Here is an 18,052-nt window from a genome sequence, read left to right as displayed (position 1 = left end):
TGCAACAGTGTTCCTATACTCAGCTTTACAGCTAACTCCCTCTTTTATCCTCATTTAGTATAAAATGTATCTTAAAGAGAACAGCAAATTTACTGTATAAAACCACAAAATACCTTGTTTTCTCAGCAGGTACCAGTTTTTCTTTTGGCAATTTTAAATCATAATGGTCCATTTTGAGTACCTAATTTCTGAGCTTCTTTTCATAAAAGTATCTTTTATGTTATGAAAAAAAGTGGAAAGAACTAAAATTGCGCTCACTTATCTCCTTCCAACCCAGCGCAATGAGTTTCCAAACAGATTAACACATGTTGGCACTGTGATTAATCACAATATAAGAGAAATATATAATCTGGCTGCCACTTAAACTTAAAGATAAATGATTATGAGATAAAACAGTCTGTCACATTAAACAAACAAATGTGAAAAGACACATAATATCAAAGCGGCGCTCCTGTCGAATTGCTGAGAATTGACACAATTACATATAGGATAAATGCACATATAATCGCTAAACAGTAAATCGTAGATCTGACAAGTGGATAAACGTGAAGGTAAAGTTCGTGGCTAGCTTCGTAAGTGAATAAGGAAGTGGAGATGGTCGGATAGTGCACCAATCACCGTATTCAAACTCGTGCTCCACATGCCCCTCTGGGGTTCAAACTCACCACAAAGTTGCAGATAATAAGCATTCACAATCTCTCACTGATTTACTGCTGGGCCGGCTTGGAAATCCACATCATCAACGTATATAAGGAAAAAAGATAGGCTCCACATAGAGTAGTACTATTTTCCAAAGATTTTATTAAAGATTTGTGTTGTCCAAGTTGTATAAAAAAAGCCTTATTGTTTCACAGAACTGCCGTCAATGTCCTCTCATCCAGTGACCTGATGTCAAGTTTAAAGCTGACAGTGTTCAGCCAAAGGAACTGAAATGGATCGGAAATGCCCAAAAGCCGTGCGGGAGACACTGTGAACCAGTGAGCCGCTCAGTGCAAATCCTTCCCAGAGTGTATGCTGGTTATTACAGCGCAGTATATGTAGGTCTATTCAATACGCCATGAGATCATTCCCTGATCGATTTCGTCTTTCCGACTTTATCAAAGGGGTTTGACCTCATGGCATGGCGTGTAAAGGGTGCTCCTGTCCATCTGCGTGTGTCCCAGTTCATCTTGCTGCACATAGGTATGCACAGCCTATTGCATTAGGGTGTGCACATCAAATCTCAAACACACGTACCTTTCTCTGCAGCCTCAGCTGCACTGAACAGTGAATGAATGGGAAGTGTTCTGTGCTGAGCAGCTTCCTATTCATTCGCAAACTGAAGCCTAGTAAAAAAAAAGCTTACTATGCTTCATATATGAAAAAACACAGTGAGTGAGTGTGTTCACTATATTCATTTAGAAAAGTAAGGGGCTGGTGAATGACATATTGACTAGCCCTTTCCCCCACTCTCCATCCTGAAACATCCCTGCAGTAGCAGAGGGGAGAGGAGAGGAAGGAAGCCAGCAGTACTGCAGGAGGGGAAAAACAAGGGAGGAAGCCTGGGGAAAGAAGGGGGAATTGGCACCGCACAGGGTAATTAGGGTGTGCCCAGGCACACCTGGCACACCCCCTGCGCACGCCTATGTTGCTGCATTTCCTATAATATAAAACAAATACAAATTTAACAGGAAAAGTGGGAACCCAGGACCCCATATGCAGAGATCTCACCAATAGGTAAAGAGAGATAAAAAAATAATCACTTGCGGCACCACACAATCAGAGTTCATCAATTAATCGCAGAGTGCAACATATAGGGGGTTATTTACTAAAGGCAAATCCACTTTGCACTACAAGTGCCCTACAAGTACACTTAGAAGTGCAGTCGCTGTAGATCTTAATGGGAACATGCAAGGAAAATGAAAAACAGCATTTTAGCTTGCACATGATTGGATGATAAAATCAGCAGAGCTTCCCCTCATTTCAGATCTTCCCCTCAGATCTACAGCAACGGCACTTCCAAGTGCACTTGCAATGCACTTGTAGTGCAGAGTGGATTTGCCTTTAGTAAATCAACCCCCGTCACATAACTATATAAAGTACAAAAATCAACATGATTATAAATACATCAATCTTAAAGTGCAGTATAACAGCACAATAAAATCAAAGTATACATATGTATAAAAGTGCATAAAGTGTTGATAAAGTGCAAAAAAGTCCTGTCCAAAAAAATATATGTATTATAATTCCTCCACCAACTCAGATTGACTCTTCCCAGTGTAAAGAGGTAACAGCCACCACCTCATGAAATGAGCACTCACCAGAAAATATGCTCCAAAATGTGTAGCAAGCATAGCATGTCATCATAGGTAGGTATCATCCCAGGTAGCCTATGCATCCATCCACAGAGCTCTCCTCTCCAGTTCCCAGCACCAATCCAATTTGCAAGCTGAAATATTGTTTGGACTATACAGAACTTTTCTGCACTTTAATGGCACTTCATAGACTTTTATACATACATACTTCATTTTTATTGTGATATTATACTGCACTTTAAGATTGAGGTATTTATATTTATGTTGATTTTTGCATTTTGTATAGATATGTGACTAATTGTTGCACTTTGTGATTAATTATTGCATTCTGACTGTGTGGTGCTGCAGGTGATTATCTTTATGGTTTCATGGGGTTTTGTATAAAAAAAACCCTTCCTGTTAGCAAGAATTTGTCAGCATATTCCACCTTTTGTAAAAAAAAAATTAAAATAACAATAATAAATGCATCTATATTGCAAGAAAAAAATGTGCATTTATTAATATTTTGCAAAGCAATGCAATCATGATCTGTGGATTGCAATGCACAAACGCCTGCAGACTCGCCCTCTATCCTTAGTTCTATATGGAGGTATGGACCTTCAGTTAAAGAGCTGGAGGAAGTAAACAACAGACTACAAGTGCTGTGATGTCACAGTGCTTGTGCTCCATTGATAGCTATAAGTTATAAGCTTATAAGCTATAAGCCCTTTGCTGCGGTGAGACTTATAGTCTTCCTTTAACATATCACAACAGTGTGGGGGAAGCCAAGCACAGCAGTGCCAAATTAAAAAATCAACCGAAGCCTGCTGAGAGAAGCACCACCCCGTGATTCAGGTAGGAGGCAAGGTGGTTTGAGGGTGGGAGGCTGTGGAATGACCCCATGTTTCATGTTGTACCCTAAATATGGTTGTAACATGAAACAATGTTAGAAAGATGGAGTAAGCCTTTAACTGGCCAGCATCTGAGATGTCAATTTTGGGTGGACTGAACAGCTGGATGTGCATGCACGATCTTATATTCAAGCAACTCATAATATGTCCTGCTGGGCCACTTACTTGGAATGCCCTGGTCAAACTCCTGTTTAGGGCAAGGAATGAGGGAGAGGGGACCCAAAAACAGACAATCCCAACACCAGAGAAAAAAAGCTATCAGCTAAGGTTCTCTAACATTAACCATTCATTCCCCAAGAATGCTTGCCCGGGACTGTCGTAGAGCTCCTAGCCATTGGATCATCATCCAATACAGCCAGATCAGAAGACTGTCATTTAATGTATGCGTACTCCTTTAGTCTGAACTCTCATCTCTCCTTGCATTTTTAAACTAGCACCTGAAATGATTTGTTCCTATTAGTAAGAGAACTACATCTACCCTAGATGACTGCAGGCACTCAATGCATCTTGTTCTCATCTCAGCTAGGACCACACCTGTTACACAGAATAGGTGAGCAGCTTCTCATTCTATTACAGTACTGCCTGAGGCCAAAGGAAGCTGCATTCTCAAGGATGAGAGATGCTGCTACCCTTTTCAATGATGTTTATCTCATCCTTTTCAAAGACACTTCTGAACAGTTAGGTTAAGCATCCTCCCTGATGGGTACAACCTGCATAGGGCATATTCCAGCTTTCTTCTTTATAAGTGGAAATAAATTCAGTGTTAATTTCTGGTAAGTGCTATTTTGATTTTATAGTTTGTATCTACAAATGGAGAAATAAAATGCAGAAATAAAAAGAAAAAAACCACTAAAATTCTTGAGCAGAACTTTTTTCGATCAGAAACCAACAGACACAAGGCTCTCTACTGCCTGTCTCTCACTGTCTCTTTGTAGTTCACAGTCTTATGTGGATACACTCACTTAGTCACCTGCAGTAAGTCATTTAGTGTGCATTACCTGGTCGTATAAAGTAATGTACATCATTATAAACCATTTCAAATGCGCGGCTTTAAAGACAAGGCCAGCGTCTAACTGTAACTTTTTCTTAATCCCAAAGTCCTACTTTCCTAAATTGCACATTTTTAAGTTGTGAAGTGTTCTTTCTTTAGTTTTTATATACTACATTGCTATTTTTTATGGTTTGGCTTGTCAGCAGTTTTTTTTTTAACTATAAAAGGGTTAGTTAAAAAAATCACAACGACCAAGTATATAAAGTAATTTTTGTCTTGTGTTAATTAAGGTATGGTCTGTAATGTCTCAGTGTTCATGTGTACTTGTTAGCTAATCTCTTTTTATTTTGGCTTGTCAGGCAGTGGCAGCTATAACTGTAGGCTATAGACGTATAGGCCATTTACATGGGTGAGATAGGGAGAACAGACGTTTCGTCCTAGTGCTAGGAGGCAAGGAGGGGTATTGTGGGGGCTATTTAAAAAGAAATATAAACAAAGAAAGACAAAATGTCCTATTCTTTCATCAAGGGAGTGCTCTACATTAGACAGGTTGACCAGACAGGTGTAAACACAGCCCAGCTCGAAGCACCATGTCAGCTATGTGACCATAGGCAAGGAATGGGCAACCATCAACACCCTACTGTACATTTCAAATGAGACTAGCGGTGGCCTGTGGCCCTTCAGTAAACAGTATTAGGCCATTTAAATTGTTCTTTTTTTGTCATTCGTTCTTCAGATCAAAAGTAACTGCGGTGACATACACAGCAAATGACTCTTAATTTGATGTGCCGTTGTGGCCTCAAGTTCTCTGCCCCTAGAAGTAAGGGCAAATTGAAGCCATAAACTACTCAACATAACACATAAACTGTTTACCAAGAAACATAGTGGCTGCATGTCTCTAATTTTTCGTTATCTCTAGGCTGTATTCCAAATATCTATTTTGTGATGTAGGCTGTAGGTCTCAGGTCTTCTCAATCAACACTGTTTGTGTTCAGGATGTCTGGCACGAACAAACCCAACTGATAGCAATCCATAGGCAATGCCTGCTTACAAAAATCTGTTAACATTTAGTAAACAGAACTAAAATAATGGTGGTTGACCTTTCATCGTAGGCCAGCAATATTATGGCTTCATTCACACTTGAGGCAGAAATGTTATCTGGGCCTTTTGAAACAAAGAAGCAAACGTTACACTAGTTATGAAAAACCTAGCTGCATGACTTGAATAAAAATAGCTTTGTAAAAATGTAAGAAGGAGGCTTGATCAGATTTAAAACCATGTATCATTGCATACAAAAAAATATAAAAAAAACACAAAACAAATGGATGCATATTTTCATTATAACCACATTTGCAGAAGTGGCTTAGACACAGCGGCATAACGACAGGTTAACAGGTGTAGCCTGCTGGACCTACAGCTTTCTAATGTCCCACTAAGGCCCTAAACCAAAAGGGCTGTTCTCTTTCCAAACCATTGTACCAATGGAAGCATCTTCTTATCAACTAGAGAATGTTTCTAGATTTATTATACAATGTAAGGCATTTATACATATGCGAAGTATTATTACATGCAAGTAGATGTCATGGAGTCTAATTCCCTATGGGTTTTACCTAACATGTTCACATGAGGTTTACCTAACATGTTCACATGAGTTTTACCTGATGTTGTGCAAGCTAAGGAAATTAAGAATGATACAATTGTGTCCATTTGAGGAAATTTAATTCCACTTCTTCTTTTGTCAAACCCCCATCACCAGTAAATGAAAATCTCCTCAACAAGGAAACAAAATCTGAAAGAAATTCTAACCCAACCATTCTCAACTAAGATTCTGTGGCACCATAAAGTTTCTACAGAGGTCGCCAGGAGTTCCTTGAGCTGTGGCTAATTGACCTCCCATTTGTTGGTGCCTGTATAGTGCCAGGGCCAATGCCACTTGACAGAACCAGCTGCATGTCTTTAAGGTTTGCATTCTAACTACTTCTGTAAGGGGGGGGGGGGGGGCATTTTCCTCACTGCTTCCAATGAAAGGACCATTTTTCGTACTGACCCCCAAAGAATTTGTTCAGCAGGGGTTCTCAGAAACCACACAAATATTTCAGGGTTCCAATGAGATTCTAACCCTTCCCCAATCTACATAAAAAAGTTTTACTCTGTTTTGGAAATCATCCTGCACTTTTTGCAAAACCGACTCCAACACTTCCTCGCTATCTAAAATAAAAGTTAAAATACAAGTTTTAGCTAAAGTTGGGTTTGAATCTATCAGAAACTGCAAGTCTAGTTGAAAGGGGCTAACTACTAGTAGATAAAAATACTGTTGATCCAGCGATGAGCACCTGTAATTATTAAGTATTAAGTAACCTGTAATTATTAAGCCCATAGTCTGACTATGGGCTTGCTTTATAAATCTACCCAAGTTACACAAGTGTTACTGTTTCCTGATATAAAGCAGAAGTACAGTGTGTTTTCAGCAGCCACATATGTTGTGTTATTATGACAGTGTTTACCCTAAAGAATTTTCATGTGACTTTTACATTTCTATGTGTTTGCTTTTGCAGGTTTTTGTTGCTGTATTATCCACTAGTTTCCCTCTATTTCACTGCAAAGTAGACACACTAGCTCCTGTGCCCATGGGCTGCAACCATTACAAGGGTCCTTCCTCTCCCTCTTGGGCTTTTGATATTTTTTTTACATTATATTTTTTCATTTTTTATTTTTTTACATTATAGAGAATACAGCATGTGTTACAATGTGTAAAAGGAGAACAGCAAGGAACTCCGGCAAATATATTGCACTGGAACCATCTAGATATGGTATAAAAAGCCAATGATTGATTTCCCTCTCCTGTGGCCCTTGCTTTTATAGACATAATATCCTTCGGATCAAATTTATGGCATTTAAGAAATTCCTTCTTTACCAAATTGAATTTAATAAATCTGAAGAAGGCCAATCACAGGGTGCAATGCGTTTTGGAGGAGGAGCCGAGCCCGTGTTGTTATGCAGGAGTCCCGCCGAGTACAGTAGTGAGCCGGCAAATTAAAGTATACACTATATTGTTAAAAGTATTGGGACGCAAGCCTTTACTCGCGCATGAACCGTAACCACTTGCCTACAGGGCACTTACACCCCCTTCCTGCCCAGGTCATTTTTCCGCTGTCGCACTTTGAATAACAATTGCGCAGTCATGCTACACTTTACCCAGATTAAGTTTTTATCATTTTTTTCACACAAATAGAGCTTTCTTTTGGTGGTATTTAATCACTGCTGGGTTTTTTGTTTTTTACACAATAAAAAAAATATATATTTTTACTTAGTTTCTGTCAGTAAATTTTGTAATTAAGTAATTTTTCTCCTTCACTGATGGGCGCTGATGAGGTGGCACTGATGGGCACTGATAGGCTGAACTGGTGGGCATTGATGAGGTGGCACTTATGAGCACTGATGAGGCGGCACTTATGGGCACTGATTAGGTGGCACTGATGAGGAGGCACTAATATGCCGCACTTATGGGCACTCATATGTGGCACTGATAGGCGGCACTGATGGGCACCGCTAGGTGGCACTGATGGGCACTAATAGGTGGCACTGATTGGCACTGATAGGCAGCACTGGTGGGCACTGATAGGCGGCACTGGTGGGCACTGATAGGCGGCACGGATAGGCAGTACTGATGGGCACTGATGGGCATTTATGGGTGGCACTGCTTGGGTGACACTGATGGGCATTGATGGACAGCAGTGATGGGCAGCACTAATAGGCGGGACTGATAGCCAGCACGGACTGGCATCATTAATGAGCACTGATTGGTGGCACTTGTAGTCAGTGGTGGGCACTGATTGCTGGCAGTGGTGGGCACTGATTGCTGGCACTGGTGGGCACTCATCGCTGGCACTGATTTGTGGCACTGGTGTCGCTATTGTAATCAGGGCACTGATTATATGCGTAGATGTCTCCTGTGAGGAGATGCCGCTGATCGGCTCTCCTTGCCACACACTCTGTCAGTGTGAGGTTAGGAGCGCCAATTACCAGCATCTCCGTGTTTACATGTGACCGGCTGTGATTGGACACAGCCAATCACATGGTTAAAGAGCCGTGGATGCGGCTCTTTACAGAGATCGGGGTCACGCTGTGTCCTAGCAACAGGGCGCAGCCACGATCGCCGTTCTGCGTGCCCCCGCAGGCGTGCAAGAGTGCCCGTTTTAGGACGCCATTATATGATGTTGTCCCAGAACGAGAGCCACACCACCCCGCCGTCATGGCAATTAGTTAATGGCATCCTAGTCTTAGTTCGTAGGTTTCGATATTGAGTTTGCCCACCCTTTGCAGCTATAACAGCTTCAACTCTTTTGGGAAGGATGTCAACAAGATTTAGGAGAGGAGTGTGTCTATGGGAATGTTTGACCATTCTTCCAGAAGCGCATTGTGAGGTCAGGCATTGATGTTGGACCAGAAGGCCTGGCTCGCAGTCTCCGTTCTAATTCCTCCCAAAGATGTTCTATCAGGTTGAGGCAGGCCAGTCAAGTTCCTCCACCCCAAACTCGCTCATCTATGTCTTTATGGACCTTGCTTTGTGTACTGGTGCACAGTCATGTTGGACCAGGAAGGGGCCATCCCCAAACTGTTCTCACAAAGTTGGGAGCATGAAATTGTCCAAAATGTCTTGGCATGCTAACGCCTTAAGAGTTCCCTTCACTGGAACTAAGGATCCAAGCGCAACCCCGAAAAATAAAAACATACCATAATTCCCCCTCCACCAAATGATTTGGACCAGTGCACAAAGCAAGGTCCCTAAAGACTTGGATGAGCGAGTTTGGGGTGGAAGAACTTGATTGGCCTGCACAGAGTCCTGACCTAAACCCGACAGAACACCTTTGGGATGAATTAGAATGGAGACTGGGAGCCAGGCCTTCTCTTCCACATCACTGCCTGACCTCAAAAATACATTTCTGGAAGAATGGTCAAACATTCCTATAAACACACTCCTAAACCTTGTGGACAGCCTTCCCAAAAGAGTTGAAGCTGTTATATCTGCAAAGGGTGGGCCAACTCAAGATTAAACCCTACTGACTAAGACTGGGATGCCGTTAAAGTTCATGTGCATGTAAAGGCAGGCGTCCCAATAATATAGTGTATGTGAAGCACTTTTTAAGGTGGGTTCTTGTACGTGTGATTTATAGCAAAGATTTTGAATAAACTTGTAAAAAACGGTTTGCACTATGTTTGTGCCTTACTATTTTATATGATCTACAGTATCTCACAAAAGTGAGTACACCCCTCACATTTTTGTAAATATTTTATTATAGCTCTTTATGTGACAACACTGAAGAAATGACACTTTGCTACAATGTAAAGTAGTGAGTGTATAGCTTGTATAACAGTGTACATTTGCTGTCCCCTTAAAATAACTCAACACACAGCCATTAATGTCTAAACTGCTGGCAACAAAAGTGAGTACACACCTAAGCAAAAATGTCCAAATTGGGCCCAAAGTGTCAATATTTTGTGTGGCCACCATTATTTTCCAGTGCTGCCTTAACCCTCTTGGGCATGGAGTTCACCAGAGCTGAGGTTGAGAGGTTGCACTGGAGTCCTCTTCCACTCCTCCATGACGATATCACGGAGCTGGTGGATGTTAGAGAACTTGCACTCCTCCACCTTCCGTTTCAGGATGCCCCACAGATGCTCAATAGGGTTTAGGTCTGGAGACATGCTTGGCCAGCCCATCACCTTTACCGTCAGTTTCCTTAGCAAGGCAGTGGTCATCTTGGAGGTGTGTTTGGGGTCGTTATCATGTTATAATACTGCCCTGTGGCCCAGTCTCTGAAGGGAGGGGATCATGCTCTGCTTCAGTATGTCACAGTACATGTTGGCATTTATGGTTCCCTCAATAAACTGTAGCTAACTAGTGCTGGCCGTACTCATGCATCCCCAGACCATGACGCTCCCACCACCATGCTTGACTGTAGGTAAGACACACTTCTCTTTGTACTCCTCACCTGGTTGCCGACACACACGCTTGACACCATCTGAACCAAATAAGTTTATCTTGGTCTCATCAGATCACAGGACATGGTTCCTGTAATCCATGTCCTTAGTCTGCTTGTCTTAAGCAAACTGTGTGCTTTCTTGTGCATCATCTTTAGAAGAGGCTTCCTTATGGGACGACAGCCATGCAGACCAATTTGATGCAGTGTGCAGCGTATGGTCTGAGCACTGACAGGCTGACCCCCCACCCCTTCAACCTCTGCAGCAATGCATACGTCTATTTCCCCAAAACAACCTCTGGAACCTGGAACCTGTCCTGTTAAACTGCTGTATAGTTTTGGCCACTGTGCTGCAGCTCAGTTTCAAGGTCTTGGCAATCTTCTTATAGCCTAGGCCATCTTTATGTAAAGAAACAATTCTTTTTTTAAGATCCTCAGAGAGTTCTTTGCCATGAGGTGCCATGTTGAACTTCCAGTGACCAGTATGAGAGAGTGAGAGCGATAATACCAAATTTAACACACCTGCTCCCCATTCACACCTGAGACCTTGTAACACTAACGAGTCACATGACACTGGGGAGGAAAAATGGCTAATTTGGCCCAATTTGGCCATTTTCACTTAGGGGTGTACTCACTTTTGTTGCCAGCGGTTTAGACATTAATGGCTGTGTTTTGAGTTATTTTGAGGGGACAGCGAATTTACACCGTTATACAAGCTGTACACTCATTACTTTACATTGTAGCAAATAGACATTTCTTCAGTGTTGTCACATGAAAAGATATAATAAAATATTTACAAAAATGTGAGGGGTGTACTCACTTTTGTGAGATACTGTATGAATAGAGCCTTCTTATTGTTCCGGGAAGAGGATGGGACGAGAATCTTGTGCTTATCCACTTAAGGACCAGCCTCGTTTTGGATTTTAGGTGTTTACATGTTTAAAACAGGTTTTTTTGCTAGAAAATTACTTAGAACCCCCAAACATTATATATTGTTTTATTTTCTAACAACCTAGAGAATAAAATGGCAGTCAATGCAATGCTTTTTTTTGTGCACTGTATTTGCGCAGCGGTCTTATAAGCGCACTTTTTTTTGGAAAAAATGCACTTTTTTGAATAAAAAAAAGACAACAGTAAAGTTAGCCCAATTTTTTTTTAAATTGTGAAATATAATGTTACAACAAGTAAATTGATACCCAACATGTCACGCTTCAAAATTGCGCCCGCTCGTGGAATGGCGCCAAACTTTTACCCTCAAAAATCTCCATAGGCAACGTTTAAAAAATTTTACAGGTTGCATGTTTTGCGTTACAGAGGAGCTCTAGGGCTAGAATTATTGCTCTTGCTCTACCGGTCGCGGCGATACCTAACATGTGTAGTTTGACCACCGTTTTCATATGCGGGCGCTACTCACGTATGCGTTTGCTTCTGCACGCAAGCTCGTCGGGACGGGGGTTTTTTTTATTTTTTTTTTAATTTTTATTATTTATTTTACATGATTTTATTTAGTTTTACACAGTTTAAAAAAAAATTGTGTCACTTTTATTCCTATTACAAGGGATGTAAACATCCCTTGTAATAGAAAAAAGCATGACAGGACCTCTTAAATATGAGATCTGGGGTCAAAAATGCCTAAGATCTCATATTTACACTAAAATACAATAAAAAAAAAGGTTATTTAAAAAAAATGACATTGAAAAAAAGTGCCTTTAAGACGCATGGGCGGAAGTGACGTTTTGACGTCGCTTCAGCCCAGCAGTGTCATGGAGATGAGTGGGCACCATCTTAGCCTCACTCGCCTCCAGGCACAGCACGGAGAAGGACGCGGTCGCCTCCACCGCTACCGTCGGCTCCGGTAAGCGGCGGAGGGCACCGGATCGCGGCGGGAGGGGGGCCCCTCTCCCGCCACCGATAAAAGTGATCTCGCGGTGAATCCGCCGCACAGACCACATTTATCTTAAAGCCGACCGCTGCACGAAAACGGGGATACCGGGGTTATGGCAGCTAGCTGCTGCTATAACAACGATATCCACAGCCAAAGTTTGGACATACATAGGCGGTCGGCAAGTGGTTATTAAGGAGGATTTATAGGAGAACCCAAAAGGAACATCAGCAGTGAGATAATATCGATGAGCATGCTAATGTGTTATTGAGGCGAGCAGGTCTTTCACCTGGAGGAGGATTTGCACTGAGGCATGAATAGTGAAGACCCTTGGTGTTTTTTCATACATTTTTTACTAATTATTGGACTATAGACATTTTAGAACACAGAATCTTTTTTAACAGTAGACTCTATGTGCACAGATTGATTATATTGATATTCATTGTTTCTTATCATATAGTGAGGTGTTGCTCTACACTGTATTTTAGTATAATTTATCTAAATATCGATCACATCTTTAAAAAAATATAATGTTTTCCGTTTGAGAACTAACGTCAAGAACATCCAGATCTCTTCCTCTGATCTGCAGGAATTGATTTAATTATGCTAAAACGGACATCAATTTATCTTTGTTTTTTTTCTCAGGAAGCCTATCAGTGATCGATGTATCTTTTGATAAGTAAAATTCCTCCGTACAAAGTGTGAGTGAATAATCCATTGTGCTGCTTTTCTCAGTCTCTGCTTTCTGTTCAGTGCTGGCTATTGTAGCTGCTCTTAGCACCCCTAGGGTAAGCTGGATGCTTTTTGGGAAAAATCGTACAATGTCTTGGTTGTGGAAATAAAAGAGACCTTAAATAAAGGGTCAGCCTTTTATTTTAAAAAGGAGAAAATATTTACTGTTTAAGAGGGCACTTGGGGTTAGGGGTTAGTGCCCAAAGAGGACAGAGTGTGAATGGGGTAGTTTTTACAATGACACTGGCTTCAGACCAGGGCACCTGGCTACAGAACTGTATACTTCATTTATATATGAACAACATTAAATCTTTTTACTACCACTTTCCCAGTCTAGCCCCTATTTTTGTATTGAATATTCATGTATTGTATACTCATCTTGTTTGAATTGGTTACCTAAATTACTTTATTTCATTCATGATATCTCAAAATGTATGCAAATATATGTCATATGGACAGTTAAATATGGGAATACCCTGAATGGCTTTTAAAATAAAATAAATAAAATATTCAATTATGAAAATTATTGAAACCATTGTAAAATATGTTGCTATTCATTGAAGGAAAATAATATTAGCTGCAATCAACTGATCAAATGTCATCATATTGGCGCTTGCTGGCTTCTTGCAGTCTGATTGGTTCCCAGTTTGAACAATCAGAAGCAAATGTCCTTGTTTGGGCTACAGCATCCTTACTTTTGATCCTGTATTGGGCTTGGGCCCTTTTGGATTTTAGCTTCCTTGAACTTTAACTTCTTCTCTTCATTACTCAAACATAGTAAGCTAAAAGTGAATTTTCTAGAAAAGTACTTTATTTTACAAATATTTACAAAATCTGTCACACTATGCTAAATAAAATGAATGTGTTAATGGCTTCTCCACATTGTTTGAATGTATTCAGAGTAGTGGTGTTGAAAAATTATTTTCGATTTTGGGGGGCTTAAATGAGGCCCCGACTCCTCAAATTTTGCTTACCAATAAACTAAATAGGAAATAATTTATTTTCAACCCAAAACTTTTTTTGTGTTTTGAATAGAGCTGGAAAGGGTTAGAAATTTTTTATTTGCTATCTCTGTCCCCATTGGAGAGTCTACCTGTCACTACCTGTCCTTAAAACAGAATGTCACAGGGATAGGAAGTGATGGGAAATCTTTCCAGTGGGCAAATAGGCAGCAGGCAAAAAAATAAACACATTGGGGTCGATTTTTTAAAGGCAAAAAGGCTGTTCAATTTGTAAGGGAAATTTCCCTTAGTTTGACGAACATGATGAAAATTTACTTTGCAAAGAATACCCAATTACATACAAAATATTTAAAAATTTTATTTTTACTTTCAGGTCATTGGATGATGGAATTCAACAGAGCTTCACCTCAATCATTAAGCTAGTGGGAAAATTCCCTTTCAAAATTAACAGCCTATATGCCTTATAGAGGTGCACATCTTCACTGGTCTCATGATTAGATGACGATTATCATGTTAATGATTCGATTTGATTCGATTTTGCGATGCATCATGATTATGCCCATGATTTTCATCAAAAAAATTCAAGCAGTTAGAAGAACTCCATTTTTTTATTTTATCTGTTCTTAAAAAAAAGAGAACACTCTCTCTGCATGTAGCATAGTCTAAACACAGCAGACAACTTAAAGAGGAGCTCCAGGCTCCCCCCCCCAAATACCACAGGAGAGGGTCAGAGAATGCAAACATGATACAAGAGAGGGTCAGAGAATGCAGATATGATACAGGAGATGATTTGGGACTGCAGACATACTGCCAGAGATGGTCAAAGATTGGGTTATTTGCTGCTGGAGATACCTATGTTGCCGATAGAGAAACACAATGCTAGATGAAATATGAAGCTGACAGTTCTGCACCTACTTGCCATTGCTACTATATCCTTGAGTAAATGACAGTTATTATATAGCCATTTTTAAACAGAAAGATCTGTAACCATTTTTAAATAGAAAGAAAGAGATCCGTAACCATTTTTAAATAGAAAGAAAGAGATCCATAACCATTTTTAAATAGGGAGAAAAAGATCCATAGCCATTTTTAAATAGAGAGAAGGAGATCTGTGGGAGGTTAATGTCCTTACTTAGCAGTGGTGTCACTAGGGTTGGTGTCACCCGGTGGGGAAAAAAATGGTGTCACCCCCCTCCACCAACTATAGTCCCCCCTCAGTACAGACTCCCTTTCATTAACTACAGAACCCCCTCCATTAAGTAGAGACCCCCCTCTCTCAGTATAGACCTCCCACTAAGTACAGACCCCCCCCCGCAGTATAGATCCCCCTCCCTCAGTACAGACCCCCCTTACTAAGTATAGACCTCCCCTCAGTGCAGACCTCCCCTTAGTGCAGACCCTCCCGCAGTGCAGATCTCCCCTCAGTGCAGAACCCCCTCTCCCCTCCAATAGCGCCGCCCCAACACATTTGCATTACAATAAATCGTACAGACCTGAGAACAGTGTGGGATAGGCACAGCGGTGTGTCCCTCTGACTCCCTCCTCCTCCTGTGTAGATGTAAACAATCGATTATGACAGTTGCAGCATCGATGCCACATCATGGACTGCTGAATCGCAATGCATCGGTGCTGTGATTAAATTCACACCCCTAATGCCTTTAGTAAGTCAGCCTTATTGATTAGGAAAAAACACATTGTGGCTAATACAAAATTTGACAAGGATAAAAAAATAGGACAATTTTTTTCTCTTGAGTTTCAAAGTGTGTGCTGCTGTATTATTTACAGTAATTGATGAGATATACTGTATATATAGATAGATATAGATAAATAGATATACTGTATGAATATACAGTGGGGACAGAAAGTATTCAGACCCCCTTAAATTTTTCACTCTTTGTTATATTGCAATCATTTGCTAAAATCATTTAAGTTCATTTTTTCCTCATTAATGTACACACAGCACCCCATATTGACAGAAAAAACACAGATTTGTTGACATTTTAGCAGATCTATTAAAAAAGAAAAACTGAAATATCACATGGTTCTAAGTATTCAGGCCCTTTGCTCAGTATTTAGTAGAAGCACCCTTTTGATCTAATACAGCCATGAGTCTTTTTGGGAAAGATGCAACAAGTTTTTCACACCTAGATTTGGGGATCCTCTGCCATTCCTCCTTGCAGATCCTCTCCAGTTCTGTCAGGTTGGATGGTAAACATTGGTGGACAGCCATTTTTAGGTCTCTCCAGAGATGCTCAATTGGTTTTAAGTCAGGGCTCTGGCTGGGCCATTCAAGAACATTCACGGAGTTGTTGTGAAGCCACTGCTTCGTTATTTTAGCTGTGTGCTTAGGGTCATTGTCTTGTTGGAAGGTAAATCTTCGGCCCAGTATGAGGTCCTGAGCACTTTAGAAAAGGTTTTCGTCCAGGATATCCCTGTACTTGGCCGCATTCATCTTTCCCTCGATTGCAACCAGTCGTCCTGTCCCTGCAGCTGAAAAACACCACCATGCTTCACCGTTGGGACTGTATTGGACAGGTGATGAGAAGTGCATGGTTTTCTCCACACATACCGCTTAGAATTAAGGCCAAAAAATTCTATTTTGGTCTCATCAGACCAGAGAATCTTATTTCTCACCATGTTGGAGTCCTTCAGGTGTTTTTTAGCAAACTCCATGCGGGCTTTCATGTGTCTTGCACTGAGGAGAGGCTTCCGCCAGGCCACTTTGCCATAAAGCCCCAGCCAGTGGAGGGCTGCAGTGATGGTTGACTTTCTACAACTTTCTCCCATCTCCCGACTGCATCTCTGGAGCTCAGCCACAGTGATCTTTGGGTTCTTCTTTATCTCTCTCACCAAGGCTCTTCTCCCCTGATAGCTCAGTTTGGCCGGACAGCCAGCTCTAGGAAGGTTTCTGGTCGTCCCAAACTTCTTCCATTTAAGGATTATGGAGGCCACTGTGCTCTTAGGAACCTTAAGTGCAGCCAAAATTTTTTTGTAACCTTGGCCAGATCTGTGCCTTGCCACAATTCTGTCTCTGAGATCTCCAGGCAGTTCCTTTGACCTCATGATTCTCATTTGTTCTGACATGCACTGTGAGCTGTAAGGTCTTATATAGACAGGTGTGTGGCTTTCCTAATCAAGTCCAATCAGTATAATCAAACACAGCTGGACTCAAATGAAGGTGTAGAACCATCTCAAGGATGATCAGAAGAACTGGACAGCACCTGAGTTAAATATATATGAGTGTCACAGCAAAGGGTCTGAATACTTAGGGCCATGTGATATTTCATTTTTTTCTTTTTTAACCGGTTCAATACAGGGCATTTTCACCCCCTTTCTTCCCAGACCAATTTTTAGTTTTCAGCGCAGTCGCACTTTAAACGACAATTGCGCGGTCGTGCGACATTGTACCCAAACAAAATTAATGTCATTTTTTTCCCCACAAATAGAGCTTTCTTTTGGTGGTATTTGATCACCTCTGCGGTTTTTATTTTTTGCGCTATAAACAAAAGAAGAGCAACAATTTTGAAAAAAACACAATATTTTTTACTTTTGCTATAATAAATATCCCAATTTTTTTTTTAAAAAACAAATTTTTTCCTCAGTTTTGGCCGATACATATTCTTCTACATATTTTTAGTAAAAAAAATCGCAATAAGCGTATATTGATTGGTTTGCACAAAAGTTATAGCGTTTACAAAATACGGGATAGATTTATGGCATTTTTTAAAAAAAATTATTTTTTTTTTTTTACTAGTAATAGCGGCGATCGACATTTTTTTTTCGTGGCTGCGACATTATGGCAGACACATCGGACACTTTTGACACATTTTTGGGACCATTCACATTTATACAGCGATCAATGCTATAAAATTGCATTGATTACTGTATAAATGTGACAGGCAGGGAAGGGGTTAACCACTAGGGGGAGACGAGGGGTTAAATGTTTCCTAGGGGAGTGATTATAACTGTAGGTGGAGGGGACGTACAAGGGGAGGAGACCGATCAGTGTTCCTCTGTACTGGGAACACAGATCGGTCTCCTCTCAACTGACAGGACGTGGATCTGTGTGTTCACACACACAGATCCACGGTCCGGCCCAGTTAACAGGCAATCGCGTGTGCCCGGCGGACATCGCGGCCGCCGGGCACACGCACCGGGTCCCGAGCAACTCGGCCGGCGCGCGCCCCCTAGACGGCCGGGAAGCCCAGGCCGTCATATGACATCCACCCAGGATGGGAGATCCCATCTGTGGACGTCATTTGACTATGGCCGGGTAGTGAAGGGGTTAACCACTTGCCCACTGGGCACTTAAACCCCCTT

This window comes from Aquarana catesbeiana, linkage group LG10, assembly GCF_042186555.1.
Source record: "Aquarana catesbeiana isolate 2022-GZ linkage group LG10, ASM4218655v1, whole genome shotgun sequence".
NCBI lineage: Eukaryota > Metazoa > Chordata > Amphibia > Anura > Ranidae > Aquarana > Aquarana catesbeiana.
Note: the sequence above shows the minus strand (reverse complement) of the source record.